We start from the raw sequence: 16,359 nt of genomic DNA, 5'->3' as shown, positions 1-16,359 counted from the left end.
CCAGTACTAGTATGACATGGAATACATCCTGACATACCGCTTAAGTCAGGGCATGATAGAGCAATTGAGGCAATTCGAGATCGGATAGAGAATTTAAAAGGCTTTATTTCTTATGATGTGATGATTTTGAAAGAATTCATTTAGAAAAAGCTAACATTTCCCAAAGAGTTACACCAGGGAGAATACATGCATCATCCCGACGTGATCGAATACATTGCAGGTTTCATTGTAAGAAAGATGGGATTGACGGAACTTTTTTGCAATGAGCCTACCTGCACATAGGTGGATAAATTGTCACGAGGGAGGTGTATACAGAGCACGTGAATGCCAGCGCCGACAACAAGCAGCTTTTTCAAAACAGGAATGTAGGAATGTAGTAGGTAGGTAGGTATAGTGGTTGTCGGTTGACACACCTAGGCCTGCTGTAGGCCCATTGTGATACCACCAGGGCTGTCCCCTCTCCTCACTCTACATTGTTCTCATTGAACCGACCTGTGGATTTAATATATCTAACAAGGCTTGTTATTTTTATATTGCCTACTTCTACCAAGTTGTTCAGGGAACTTTTTCCTAAAATATTCAACCTTCTTCCAGAGCCATACACCCGCATAGAAAGTGTTCTATAGTCTCTTCTTCTTCAATGTCGTTACAGCTTCTGCACTAGTCGTTAGAGGGTGCACCCAGTCTACTGGCATGCCTGCCAATCAGACACTGCCCTGTTAGGACCCCGAGAAGATTTCTTATGTTCTTCCTCTTTAGTTTCAACAGTCGGTTTGTGCGGCCCATGTGGGAATGTAGTTAGTAATGTAGAATAATCGTGACTTGGAGGTCAAAACTCCAAACATACGTCGGCAAAGCGAGTAAAAAATATAGAGTAAATAGTTCAAAGTTTGTTTTTCGTCAATTAAATGTATGATGAATCTATTTCTTCTATGAACGAATTTTGACCCTATTTTGCTTAGGTAACATAAAAGCTTCATATTCGCGAAATTTCACAACTTCACGATCGATTTTAAATTTAAATTCACAAAATATAATCTGGATTAAGGGGACCCGGTGGTCTAGAAATTTCAAAAAATCGATTTTTTATTTTTTCGATATTTCGAAAGCATAGTATCTTAACCAGTTAACTGTGGCGCTCCCATTTAAAAGTGTGCACAGTTTTGTGTCACCAGAATTGAGCTATGACGAGTACATATATTCGTCAATCACAGAGTAAGTTGCGCTGGTAAGATATTGGATGAAAAAGATGGGTTAATTTTATAAAATTGGGGACAAATGAACTAAAAATAAAAAAATAGTAATTTACAGAACTTCTGGACAATTTACGCACTTGAAATTCTTACGTTGCACTGTACTTATTTGATAAGAACCGCCGACACTTGGTAAGAGGTGCACTGACATACACGAGTTAACTTTCTAGTTTATAAATCCACTTTTTGACTTTTGCCTTTGCCCCTTTTAGGTTAACATCTAAAAAACGTTATCATCGCACATAAATAAATTCATTATGCGAACTGGTGAACTTTTTCAACCAGTGCATACGGGGAAGCATGACATCATCTCAAACTGTTTATATTTTCTATTTGTTTGTTTTATTCCGGCATAGCCTCAAAATATTCTAAACATCTTGAAATTTGAGAATATGTGTTGTTTTTCTCAAAAATTGTAATTTAAATAGCCAATGGTCACTAATTTATACGCATGACGAGTATACTCGTCAATGCACAAAATTTTGCCACTTCTCCATGACGAGTATATTCGTCAATCACAGTTAACTGGTTAAGAATATACTGTGAGATTTTCATGCTCAAACTCCCAGTATTATAGCTTCTACAGCCCATTAGCGAGGTAGAGAGCGGTCGGCGCGCTCCTGTACTTTAAACTTTAAACTCATTTATCTCGAAACGACTTTTTTCGGCACGGCGGGGAAAACTACAATATTAAACCGAATCACTTGAAATTTGGATATGTTGTTCACAACATGTATCGCTATCGTCGGAACTGGAATCATAATTTTATTTAAATAATTTCCTATTTTTTAAACTAAAAAACTAGTGAAAAAACCCCGATTTTACGAACTTTTTTTTCAAAAGTGCGCCATTTTGTCAATTTATCATTTTTTCGATTTGTTCTAGTTCCGACCATAACTGCACTCTTTCTGATTAAAAATCTTCTTGAATTTTGTGTTTCAGATGAGTAGAAGTCTCGAAATCATCTACGCCGTCCGGGCTCGATTTTTCGAGAGGATCATCTTCAGCGGCATTTTTAAAGGGTGTTTTTTTTAGAGGTTAGGTTTTCAAGATGAAATAAAACGTATATAATTTAATGTTATGGCCAAGAATTTAGCATTATTATAAAGATAGGGTTTGCCATTATGTTTTAAAAATGATTTCGGGCAAGTGGCCACCGCGGCTGGCTCGAATAAATTCCAGCCGAGAGGCCCAATTTTCGACCACTTTTTGCAGCAATTGGGGCCGTATGTCAGCAATAACGCGCCGAATATTCTCTTCCAAGACGTCAATCGTCTCGGGCTTATCTGCGTAGACAAGCGACTTCACATAGCCCCACAAGAAATAGTCCAGCGGTGTTATATCGCACGATCTTGGAGGCCACGCCACAGGTCCATGGCGCGAGATAATGCGCTCAACAAAAGTTTCCTTCAATAAATCGATTGTTGCGTTGGCTGTATGGCATGTAGCACCGTCTTGTTGGAACCAAAGGTCGTCCACATCAACATCGTCCAATTCAGGCACGAAAAAGTCATTAATCATGGCTCTATAGCGCTCTCCATTGACTGTAACATTATGGCAGGCTTCATTTTTAAAGAAATATGGACCAATGATTCCCTCTGCCCATAGAGCACACCAAACAGTGACTTTTTGAGGATGTAACGGCGTCTCAGCAATGGCTTGTGGATTATGTTCACTCCAAATGCGACAATTTTGCTTATTGACATACCCATTCAACCAAAAGTGAGCTTCATCGTTGAACAAAAACCATTATTTTCGAACCGCGCGAACCGAACCATTATTTTCGTAATAAATTTGCACGATTTGCAAACGTTGTTCAGGTGTAAGTCTATTCATTATGAAATGGCAAACCAAACTGAGCATAAATCAAATGACAGCTGTCAAAAAGACCATCTACAAAAAAAGTAGTGCCAACTTGAAAACCTAACCTCTAAAAAAACACCCTTTATAATAATAAATATTGTTTCAAAAGTAAACAAATTTTTTTTGTATGCTCAATAAACGAACTAATAAGCCCGAAAAGTTGAAACATCGTTTTTTAAATTTTTAATGGCAAAAAAAAATCGTGAAAATAGGTGAAATTTTCGAGCTCTAGACCACCGGGTACCCTTAAGTAAAAAATAATTTTTTGCTACCATTTTCACCAAAGACGATTTAATGTGTTCCAATTTCTTCACCTTCTTAAATTCCACCTTTTGTAAGGAAGTGTCAAAAATCTAATGGAATCTTTAATAATTGACAGATGGATATTTCATAATATGTAAATGTGAACAATTCATTCACTTGATTAATCATTGCGCTTCATACTGACATGAGTATCACCGAAAATGATCGATTGTGCGAGGCGTAGTGCCAAATTTTGTTCCTAAGCGCCATTTCAACGCAAGTATTTTTATTTGCCATTGCTCATAACTCATAACTACGTTACTACGTTACTAACTCATAAAACAATTTTTTTTTTTTTTTGATAAGTATGATATGAGGCTTTTGAGGCTTTTGCCTTTGAGACTTTGCATTAGGCCGATAAAGCCGTGGCTATAATGGAGTATGTATGCATGGAGCAATAGAACGTAAATGCTTATTTATTGATATTACCGATATCTCGTGCTGAAGTGCATGCAATCGCAATCAGCTGGGGGCTTCTGTCAGTAAAATCGTGTAAGAAAAAACCGCCAAAAAAGAAAGTCAGCAAGAAAGAAAACGTGTCAATTCAAGTGATCGATATAGTGTTAATCACATGTTATTTTGACAGTGACGAAATGGATCGTTTTACGTTTGAACAACGCTGGGAAACATTGCAAACTTATTTCCGAAGTCAATGTTGTGTAGCCCAAAGTTTTGCATTTTGACGAATTAAACTTTCATCTTTGTCGCTGAGTCAACAAGAAAACCCCAGAGACTGGCAGGTTGGTGCGAATTTTTAAGCGGTGGCATCATTGGCCAATTTTTTTCCGGTCAAAGGTAAGCGCTGCAGAGCCATGATAAATGATTATTTGCAGCCGGAAATTGCACAAACTTGACCAAAAAATTTCCCGGTACAACCGTCAGAGTACACACCGCTCTAAGTTAACTGAATTGAGTTCTAGTTTTTGTTGTTGAGTTGCCACATCTGTGGTTAACATTCGAACCAAAATTGTATAGTCATCGCTTGTCATTTGTAAAACCTCGCCGTATTAAGTAAAGCTATCTCTGCCCGTGTTTTCGATTTTTTACAGTTTTAAAAGTGGTTCTGAATTTAGGACAACGAGTTTGTATTAAATTTTGCTTTAAAAATGGATTCAATGATGCGAAAACCTTAAAAATGTTGGTAATGGTACTCGAAAGAAAACAATCGACAGCCGTTAACGAGTGGCAGGAACGCTTCTTAAGAGAACTTGAACATTGCCTATGGATCCGTTCAGGACATTGTAGGATTTGCGCCAAGTTGCTGAAAAGTTGGTCCCAAAGGATCTGAATTTCATGTAAAAACTGGACGACATTTAAATCGCCAAATACATGATTTACAAGGCTGAATCCGATCCAGCTTTCATGAAACTTATCAGTACAGAAGACGAGGCGCGAGTTTATGAGGACGCAATCCAAACATCAGACGAGTGAGTGGAGAGCTTCGAATGAACCAAGACCAAAAAACCACGTCGTTTTCGGTCAAAAAATAAAGCGATGCTCGCGGTTCTTCTGGATTACAACGGAATTATATGCTACGAATTTTTACCAGAAGCTCAAACAGTTCATAAAGACTATTTGTAGGAAAACAACGCGTTAATTTTGCACTAAGATAACGCGCCGTCGCACAGTGCCATCGTTATTCGTAAATTTTTTACCAAGAACAAAACGAATATCATCCGGGAGTCCTCGAAAGTACCTGATATGACTCCCTTCATTTTTTTTCTTTTTGATCGAGTCGACAAAACACTACGGGGTACGTGTTTTAACAGCCGAAAGGATATAATGGAAAAATCGAAGACGGTTATATTCTGATGGCTATACCGAAAATAGAGATCGAGAAATATTTCGAGTGTTAGTTTAAATGCTGGCCTAAGTGCGTTGCAGATGATGGGGTGTACTTTGAAGGCGATAATATCGCTTTTGAGGAATCTTCTATACTATAAAGGTCAATGTCTGTGCATTGTCCGCGCATCTCTACGAAACGACAATATCAAATGACGTAAAAAATTGTATACATTCATATTTTCACCCAATGAAGGTTATAGGCATGTTTTTATGATGGAACTCCCTTCCCATTGCCTCCAGGCCGCGCCACCACTCTCATTCGTCACTAATAATCGAATATTTGCTTAAATTTAATCTAAAAATCTTAGTTTTTCCTATTTCCCACTATTTATAGCACACTCTAGACTTCATAATCCGCATAAGCTGTTCAACTATGACCCAAATGCAAAGTTCAAAAACGGTTTAAGATAGAAAATTAATAAAAATAATTTTGCTTGATATTTTTCTGATTGGTTGTTTTGATTTTATTCAACGTGGCATAGCAACGGATGCCGGGTATTGCAATAGTATGGTTATTAATAAAAAAATATTTTCTATAAAATTATTGTTTGTAATTATTTTATATACATATCCTAAATCCCTCAAAACTACTCCTATGCGAGCGGGGCCGCGGATTAAAGCTAGTAAGCTTATATTTTTTTAATATATGGTATTCCGAGAACTTTTTTATCAAAGTGGTACTCAGTACAAATACATGGCGATATTTGAGGTTATGTCACATCATGAGATATTTTTTTACAAGCAACAAGAGTACCTCAAAGTTCAGCTCTTTCCAAGGTAACAACTATTTCATACATAAAAAATCTTTGTCTGCTTCTGAAACATATTGTGTAGCTTTTACAATTTTTACTTATGCACTCAGAGGTTACAAATGTATATATTTTATAAGATAATAAAGAAAGATATATAAGATATAAAGAAACAAAACAACAAAGAAACTTTCTGCTACTTGGGCTTTTTTTGGGTAATTTTACATGAATTGTACGCCAAACACAATGGAAAAAATGTAGTCTGGTTCTTGGTTCAAAATTTGTGCCGACCTGTGTGACATTTAACTCCCTTTATTACATTTTCGTCGTACTTTGTATTACTTTTGTTTACGCAAGCAACTGCAATGTAGTGGCATTGTAATTTATTGACTGACTTAGTTGTTTTTTTTGTATTAAACAAATTCGTATGTATGAGCAGAAATATTAGGTGTATTCTGAAATGTAAAATATATTGACCAATGCAAGCAAGATTTTTCTGTTTCCGTTCTTTCGAATTTGTTGTTGGTAATTGGAAACGAAAATAGTGTGGGATGTGATAGGAGAAATGTGAATGAGTTCAATTAACTGTACCTGGCAAGCGTGCAAATTCGAGTGGATCAAGTGTGCTTATGTGCATATTTATAAGTATTATAGGTGTGGGAGTTTCATATATGCGCAAAAATGTATGCATACACACATATATAACACGTGGGCTGAAAAGTCCCGGGCCTAACAAATAAAGCAGGTTTTTTTATTCAAATTAAGGTTTTTTCATCAATGTAGTTTCCATTAAGATCAACGCAATCATACCAGCGTCGCTCTAACATTTCAATAGTACTTTTGTAGAAGGATTTATCTTTTGCCTAAAAATATTTTAGGCCTCAATTTCAGCGATTTCCTTTCTAAAATGCTCTTAATTTGAAAAGTTTTTTTCTGGTAACGATATGTAGTTATATTAGCATGGTGGACTATTCGCGAGCATTTTCAACGCCGGTTTTAGAAGTGAGCACCTAAATTCCTAAAATTTTACCCAATCAATGACTTTTTACCCCCATTGCTCTGTCAAAAGTATAGAACATACATAGTTACATAAAGTGGCTCAAAATTAATCACCTTATCGGAAAATTTTTAATTTTTACAAATGGTGTCGTACGCCAATCATATTTGACACTTGTGAACTACACAAACAATGGAGCGTCAAAATAAAGCTCTCCATAATCATTTTTTTTTTTAATTTACTAAATTAAATATTTAAAAAAAAATTTCAAGATATATTTTGCGTCACCTTGTATTAACATGAACTATCATAGTTTGATAACTTACCTTGATGCTTACTTAGTTAGTTACTTAACGCAAATGAAATATTAACCCTGTCGCGATGGCAGCCATTTTTTGGTCCGCAGAGGCTGATGTCGCGGAAAGTGGCAAAGCATAGGACAGATACGCGGTCGCGAAAGGGTTAAGACAGCATAGGAAAGTTAAGAAACGCAAATGGCCGATAGCTAGGTCGCGAATAATGGAAGGTTTAGATGAGAGGGTAGGGGGGCGAAGCACATTGTAATAGAGAAATTTAGTTGAGAAAATCGGTGGTAAAAATTCCTCAAATCAACAACTTATATTTGATAAACTTATGAGCTCATTTTCGAATAAATGTAAAAAAATAGCTTTCTTGAGAAAGTCCAAATATGGTTATAAAGGGCCATGCGTGTCCCCTCTACAAAATAACTTCGTCAAATCAGGGTGCAGGGTGCAGCTTGGTTTATATTTTTGTAGAAGTTTCCAAAAACAGGGAAAAAATATAAATGACCGTTTTTTATTTAATATACATTTTGAAATAGTCGCAAAAAGAAAGAAGGGGGAGTTTTTACAAGTCTTAAGAGAATGAAGCTGTTCCAATTATAAAAATTAACGACATGTTTGGAAGAGGAATACGAATACACCAAGAGGAAGCGGGCAACAGCGGCAATAGCGCTGACACACCAAATTTAGCGAAGTCTTTAACCATCTGTGCGATCCTTCTGGCAGAAAAATGTGAAGCACAAATGGCGCTCTAAGCAGTAAGAGGCGTTGTTCTTAAGCAACGACAAGTGGGCATTACCACTACTTAGGACTGATAGCGGCAGGCTAATCACCTACCCTGACAGAAATCAAATAGATTAATGAAAAAAATATAGAACTAGAAATGAACAGTTAAGGATTTTCGAGATCACTGAATTGTAAATTGTGACTGTGGTAAAAGTTGTAATGCGAGGTTATGTTTAGTTAGTAGCATCTCTTGGAAGAACATACACCAAGTTTCAGCCAGATCGGTCTATTTCTTTGTGTTTGGCACTCCTTTGAATCGAGGAAGTCGAATGATTTCCCCTTTTCCATCACGACAAAGCACCAGCTTACGTCTCAACTCGTTTCACATCCCCCATATTCTCTAAATTCGGCTCCCTCGGACTGCTATTGGTGCCCTAATTGGAATAAATGGCTGGAGAGAAAAACATTTTATTTAAACGAGGAGGTGATTGCAGAAACTAATGACTATTTTTCAGATTTTGACCAATCCTATTATTCCGAAGGGATCAACAAACTAAATAGAACAGCTTTCGACGAAGTGTATAAGTCTAAAAAGAGAATATGTCAAAAAATAAAAACACCAAAATTTATGGTTTTGATGGTCGTCCATGGCGAACATCATCATTGACTTGAAAACATTTTTTGTGACATAAATTGGTCACTGGGGGACTACTGCAACATTCTCAATATTTCTGCAGCCAAAAATTTAATTCGTAAACAAAATTTAATGCAACTTCTTTGCTTAACAAAAGCAGACATTGTTACAAATGCTAAGTTTACTTTTTATTCATCACAAAGCAGGTGAACAACTTTGAACGAAAATTGACGCAGATGTCAATGCCAAAGTAAAAACAGAAAAACAAATATTGCCCGAATCGATGAACCGGCATGTTTTGAATGTAAAATGCTACCTTTTGATCAACTACCCAAGCAGAAGCAGGTATATAAACAAACCTCAGTTTTGTGCATACCCGCATACATACCTACAAACATACATATATAGCCACACTACTTGGAAGAGAAGCTAATTTAAATACTAATTTAAAATTCAAACAGCTTAGGTGTCTTTAAATTGTAACATTGTCGAACATAACCCCATACATGTCCATATGTATGTATATAGGTGTGTATATGCAGGGTATAAAGTACAAATTCTTAGCTGAATATAAGCACAATTATCAAATAAACAATTAATAGAACCAGCAAACAACTGATGATAAGAGAGAAAAGGTGAATATAATTATCGCCGCGGTTCAATTGGAACCGGTTGTGAACACATTCCACAGACGAAAAATGGAGGCAGGCACACTTATTTTGTATGCATATACAGTTGAGGGCAAAGAAATAGTAATGAAATAGAATGTTTATTCCACTTTATTATGAGTTTTTTCGTTAAGATGGCCACGTTAAGGCCACGCCATCGGTTTCTAATACAAAAACTATTAAAAAATAAATTGATTAAAAATAAATAGAACTATCGGGTGCTCTTTCTTTTAACTGCACGGGAACTATAGATATCGATAACTATGGTTTCACAGCTGAGAATAGCAAACTGTATTGACATTTCTGTGCAGTAAAGATTGGCAAGTCAAACGTGAATCGTTTAACGCCAGAACAACGCTTCCGAATTATCAAATGATGAAAATTGAAGCTATGAAATCCAAAAATTGTAGGAAACAAAAAAACAAATCTGTTTGCAAAGTTCATAGAGCGAAGCCGATTCGTCGATATTCTCAACTTGTTGGGCTTTGTTCTTTGACAATGTGGAAAATTTTAGGTAATGATCTTGGCTTACGTGCCCATAAAATACAACTCGTGCAAGAATTGGTGCCGCATGGCCATCGTTTGCGTCGCATTTTTGCTGATGCACCTCGTTTAGGTTTATTATTCAGATTTATTGGAAAAAGTAGCCAAAAACGGACTGACCGAATGAACGATGTAACTCGTAGCCGCGAAATTACCTTTTTAGTGATAGTTAAAATAAAGGTTTCATTATCACTAAATCTCCAAATCACTAAAGCCGCTTATTGCGCTAAAACAACTTTACATTCACTTATTCATATGTGACCAGTTCAAGCGGCCGCCGTAGCCGAATGGGTTGGTGCGTGATTACCATTCGGAATTCATAGAGAGAACGTTGGTTCGAATCTCGGTGAAACTAAATTTAATAAAAACATGTTTCTAATAGCGGTCGCCCTCGGCAGGCAATAGCAAACCTCCGAGTGTATTTCTGCCATGAAAAAGCTCCTCATAAAAATATCTGCCGTTCGGAGTCGGCTTGAAACTGTAGGTCCCTCCATTTGTGGAACAACACAAAAAGACGCACACCACAAATAGGAGGAGGAGCTCGGCCAAACACCCAAAAAGGGTGTACGCGCCAATTATATATATATATATAGTTCAAGTAAAAAATTCAATTGTCATATCCCCTGCAAGAAATGTCACAACGTAGGATATTTCAACAGAAAATTGTCCCAGTGCTCATGTACTGCTCAAAAAAGTGATTTTAGTGCAATAGAATTAGGGTCATTGAATGTCCGGTATAGTCCCCTGATTTTAAACCAATAGAAAATGTTGGAGTGTGGCGTTAAAGCAGCTACGAATTTCAAATCAATTGGTAATATGACAGTGCAGAGTAATTATTTTTAAACTTTCAAAAAGTAGCCGCGTCAACTCGCTATTTGCTTCTATCACCTAAATAACGAACGCGTTTTTTTTTTTTTAATTTTTTAAGATTGACCTTTAAGGATCGTTACCATATGCAAATGTTTGAGAGAATAATAATAATATGTTTTCCTTGAATTGGTTAGACGAAGCGAGAAGTGGCACACCCTATTGGCTCTGTTCTGTCGCTTATTGACAATAGGTCTGTTCATGTAGAACTTATCCAGTAGGTTAATTTCCGAGAATTCGCTCTCAAAGAGAAAAATATCAAAATAAAGTACATGAACGCAAAACCAGTAACAATTTTTAAATTTTACAAACAGGTGATAAATTTTTGGCGGGAAAAATTAAAAAAAAAATTCAATTGAGCTACCTCGTATCAAATAAAAAAATAATAATAGTGCAAATAAAATGTGAAATAACGAGCTTAGCATCACATAATTTTATTTTGTACACAATAATTTGTTCCATTTCATCAGATTAAGAACATTCCATTAGCAATTGTAATGTTGTGGCAATCACAGCTTTTTTTTACTCAATTCGCAAATTTTAATTTGGGTTTATTTTTACTTTGCGATCAGCTCGTTTTCTTACTTGCAAATTCTAACAAGTAAAAATGTATCCAGTAAAAACTTGCAACTTACACTCAAAATTAAATGACATTTTGCTCTTTGGATTCATGAACATCAAAAGTTGATAGTTTTTAATTGTTACAAATTAATTTGGTTCATGAATAGCCTACACCCTGTGATAAAGAGCGCACGCGAGCATTACTTCATTTTTTAATTTTAATAATTATTCGATTATATTGCATTATCCTCGTTTTTAATTAATAAAAATCTTGAAAATAAAATATTTTTCAAATTTTTTTATTTGCTATATTATTACTAAATAGTACTTTAAAAATGCGGAAAAAATACTTCACATGTTTTTATGTCTTAAGTTCGCGTTTCCACGAACTGGCTGTCGAAATCCACACAAATTGCATTGCCGCGAAATACGCGTAAAATTTCGTATGAATCTCACGACAAAGTACTACTCAGTTCAAGCCGTGAGGGCACCCCGCAACATGCCAGCAACATGATGCCAGCCACCTTTTTACACCTTTGTGAGTGAAGTGCCTGGCCTCTGGCCTGAGTTCGAATACTCCGAAGATTTACGCATTTTTAACAAAACGTCTTCACAAATAGTGTAAGCAAATCTTCTTTAAATTTTTTTGTGGCAATATATATGTTAATTTGTTGAAAATACTTTTTTCACCAAAATTTGCCAATTGCTTTGATAATTCTTCTAATTTGACAATCAGTGTTGCTAGCAACATTTCACGGCAAGCCGAATGCATGTTGCTGACGAAATTTCACTATGAAGTTAGTACTAGCGTTTAGAATGAAATAAAAGTATGAGACATAACAAAAACTCAAAACATCTTTTTAGGTCACCCTAGCATTCAGGGTGTCTTAAACGCCATACCATCAAAAAGATACAAGTAATAACTCAAGCGGGGCATTGTACTGCGTTAACTGCTTACAAAGTTCAGGTTGCATGACTAAAGGTAAGAAAATGCGTCAATTATATGGCAGTTTTATAATCTTGATTTGTACTTGTTAAACAAGGAGACGCATTGTCCGCTCTGATATTTAACCTTATGTTGCACACAGTTGTAAAAGAAACTAACTTGTCCGGAACAATATTTGACAACGATTTTCAAATATGTGCTTATGCTGACGACGTTATCATCATGGCAAAAAAGAAAAACCAACTAATTCGCATATTCAAGCTGTTAGAAACAAAAGCAAAAATTATAGGACTGAATGTCAACGGCTCCCTTAGCAAAACACTGGGTTGCTAGCTCTAGAAATTTTGAGTAAAAGTGGAGGAAAAGTAAAATTTGTAGAAAAACATTTCATTTTCAAAAGGGTCTGCTTACGAGCAACAATAGTTTTCATCGGTATGTTCAGGACTAGTATGACATGGAATACATATCGCTTAAGTCAGGACATGATAGAGTAATTGAGGCAATACGAGATCGATGAGTGGAGAATTTACAAAGCTTTATTTCTTATGATATGGTGATTTAGGCGGAATTCATGTTTTGCAAAGAGCTAGCTAGCAAGACTACTCATCATGCCCGTCCTAACGTATGGCGCAGAAGCTTGGACGATGACAACATCCCATGAAGCGACGCTTGGAGTGTTCGAGAGAAAGATTCTGCGTAAGATTTTTGGACCTTTGCACGTTGGCAACGGCGAATATCGCAGACGATGGAACGATGAGCTGTATGAGCTTTACGACGACATAGGCATAGCGCAGCGAATAAAGATCCAGCGGCTTCGTTGGCTGGGTCATGTCGTCCGAATGGATACAAACGCTCCGGCTTTGAAAGTATTCGATGCGGTACCAGCTGGTGGTAGCAGAGGAAGAGGAAGGCCTCCTCTGCGTTGGAAAGATCAGGTGGAGAAGGACTTGGCTTCACTTGGTGTGTCCAATTGGCGCCGGTTAGCACGAGAAAGAAACGACTGGCGCGCTTTGTTAATCTCGGCCAAAATCGCGTAAGCGGTTATCGCGCCAATTAAGAAGAGAAGAAGAAGCTAGCATTTCCCAAAGAGTTACGGCAGGGAGAATAATTGGATAGTCCCGACGCAATCGATAATATTTCAGACCTCATTTTAAAAAAGTTGGGATTGACGGAATTTGTTTCCAATGAGCCCACCTTCCCATGGATGGACGAAGTGTCCAGAGGAGGCTTAGCAAAGTACAGTACCAGCATAAAAAAGATCGACATAAAACTGTAGGTCCTTCCATTTATAGAATAACTTCAATACGCGCACTAGAAATAGGAGGAGGATTTCGGCCAAACACCTAACAGAATTGTACGTGCCAATTATTTGTTTATTTTAAACCAAAAAGTTTCATATTGGCGAAACTTCGCAACTTCGCGATTGGTTTTTAATTTAAAAATTAATTCACAAAACAAAATCTTGGATTAAGTGAAATAATTTCTTGTTTTAATATTAGACTTGGCAATTTCCGCAAATAACTACTATTTGTACCATTATTTGCATTCAAATATTAATTAAAATTATTTATTTTTTAAACCGTTCGCAGTTTGTCTCCATTTAAGTAAGAAACTCCTTTTTTGCTACCATTTTTACCAAAATGGATTTAATTTGTTCCACTTTATTCATCTTCTTAAATACAACTTTTGCAAGGGAGTCTTCTTAGTTATGGTGTTGAAATCTGGACACTGAAAGCTAATGATATAAACCAGCTATTGCGATTTGAGAATAATGAGAAAAATCTACGGTCCTATTCGGCTTGAAAACGGCACGTATCGCCTCCGCTACAACAACGAAATTGAAAACCTTATTGGTGGAGAAAATGTAATATGTTTTATTAAAGCGCAGCGGATTAGATGGCCACATCATAAGAATGCTCAACGAAAGAATCCAAAAAAGGGTGTTTACTTTGCGTCCAATTGGAGGAAGTAAGAGAGGTCGACCAAGAAGAAAGAGATGGCTTGATGACGTAGAAGCAGACTTAAAAGCGATGAACGTTCATAATTGGAGGAATGAGGCAAGAGAGAGAGACTGAATTGGAGGAGGATTGTTGATGAAGCTATGGTCCACCACAGATTGTAAAGCTAAGACAGAGAGAGATTTTATTTATTTATTTTCCATTCGATTTCGATTTGATTTTATTTAATTAAATTATCTAGTAAACTTCTATATCTTGAACGATAATTAAATTTTTTTAGTTTTTAGGTGCATATATTGACTTGGATTGTAAAAATTTAGCAAAATATCCGGATGTGATTGTGCATCCCTAGTAGATTGAGTTTCTCGATACACTCAAGGACCAGTGAGGACTTGATCTCTCAGGACGATATGGCCTTGAGTGCCGCCTGACTGTCGCACAGAATGGCGATTCGCTATTCCGGAAATTTTTGGCTAAGTTTATCTCTGCACATCTCCGCTTGGAAGATACTTGGAAAACTAGGCATCAGCACAGAACGCTTGGTTCCAGGGCCGTAAATTCTAACGTCTATACCTTCCGTGATGCACACGCATGCTAAGCGTGAGAGAGAGTGACTCTCGATGCCCAAGCGACCACCATTGGTCTTATTATCATGATGTACATCCATCTCAGAATACTTTGGCTACAGCCCCAGGGATTTTCCTGCTAGACGTGTGCAGATCATGAGAGCCTTTGTTGCTGCTTAACCTAACCCATATGAATAAAACAAAGTTCTACTAAAATGTATGTCACGTTGTATACGTAGATTAAGATAAACTATTTTTGAATTTTTGATAACATGGAATTTATTTTAAAAGTTTGCACGTTTTTATTCTACTTTAGTGCATGGACGCGGAGGTCACATAAAGAACACAATATCTGACAAAAATTCAGATTAGAATATGAGTGGGCACTCATATTCACTAATCATTAATCATTCATATCGCATATTCAGTCATATTCAAATCTAGTTTTCCAGTACACGTATTCTTCAAGGACTAATTGCATACATATTTATTTTCAAAAAAACTCCCGACGCCTTTAGGTCACACAATCTTGGTCGCCAATTCATATCAATGCTTAACGAGATAACGAAACTTTCACCTTGTCTTTACTAAATATTCGCAATATCTTTAGTAGATTTTATAATTTCTATGCACTAAACGCTAGTGTGATTCCCCATTACTAAACTTCAATAATCGCATATGACACACGTGACAGCAGTCAAGCAACAATACTACAAGATCGGTATAAAAAGACAGGCGCTAAATTCAAGGCATCAATGATATGCCAAATATAATATTTGCTTTTCCTATATAGTTTTTTTCCAGCCATACTGCTATTATTTTAGTCCCAGCTGTATGTAGATACATACATACAAACACATGTAAAATGTGTGGTATCTTGAACTCTTAGGTACATTAAACTTTGATTTCAGATTTATTTGTATGTACATGTGTAAGTATACATATATACTACATGTGTATATGTAGGTAAGTGGGTCAGAAATCAATTATTTCCATGATGAATTAAATAATCCAGTTATCTCAAAACTCGGAGGAGATGAGGCATGCATATTTCCGTGCTCGTGCTCGCGCTCGTGGCTAACTTTGAATGCCGATGAGATTAAAAAAATTACCAGACATACCTAATTGACAATTGAGTAATGAATTTTATTATGGATTTTTTAATTAACAAATGGAAATTTGTGAAATAACTCGCTCGACATTTAATTTGCATGTCACATGTTGCACACATACAGGTACGAAGGGACTAACAAAAAACGTTTGTTTAGTCGGCAACACTGAATAAATTTTCCACAAGTCAAGAAATGTCAGATGATTTGGCATTATAATGCGATATTTGATTTTCATTTTCGCAAAAAACAGCCAGCTTGGAGATAAGACGCGTAAGAGTCAGTAGAATTACCACCGCTATCACAGCAAGAGATTCAGTTTGCCACTCCTTACACATTTCGACGCAACCTGAAACCTCTGGAAATACTAGTCATATATTGGGTAGCTGCATGTGAACTATCGATAACGATAACTATGGTTTGAGGAGCTGAAAATGACAAACTGTGTTGATATTTCTGTTCAGTAAGC

General features: G+C 36.5%; 1 protein-coding gene across 5 annotated transcripts in view; it reads right to left on the bottom strand.

Annotated features, from left to right (window-relative positions):
* LOC129241924 (glycerol-3-phosphate dehydrogenase [NAD(+)], cytoplasmic) overlaps positions 1–16,359 on the bottom strand; it is a 59,743-nt gene that overhangs the window by 28,418 nt on the left and 14,966 nt on the right. The window lies entirely within an intron of this gene.

This window comes from Anastrepha obliqua, chromosome 1, assembly GCF_027943255.1.
Source record: "Anastrepha obliqua isolate idAnaObli1 chromosome 1, idAnaObli1_1.0, whole genome shotgun sequence".
Classification (NCBI taxonomy): domain Eukaryota; kingdom Metazoa; phylum Arthropoda; class Insecta; order Diptera; family Tephritidae; genus Anastrepha; species Anastrepha obliqua.
This window is presented reverse-complemented; position numbering and strand designations above follow the sequence as displayed.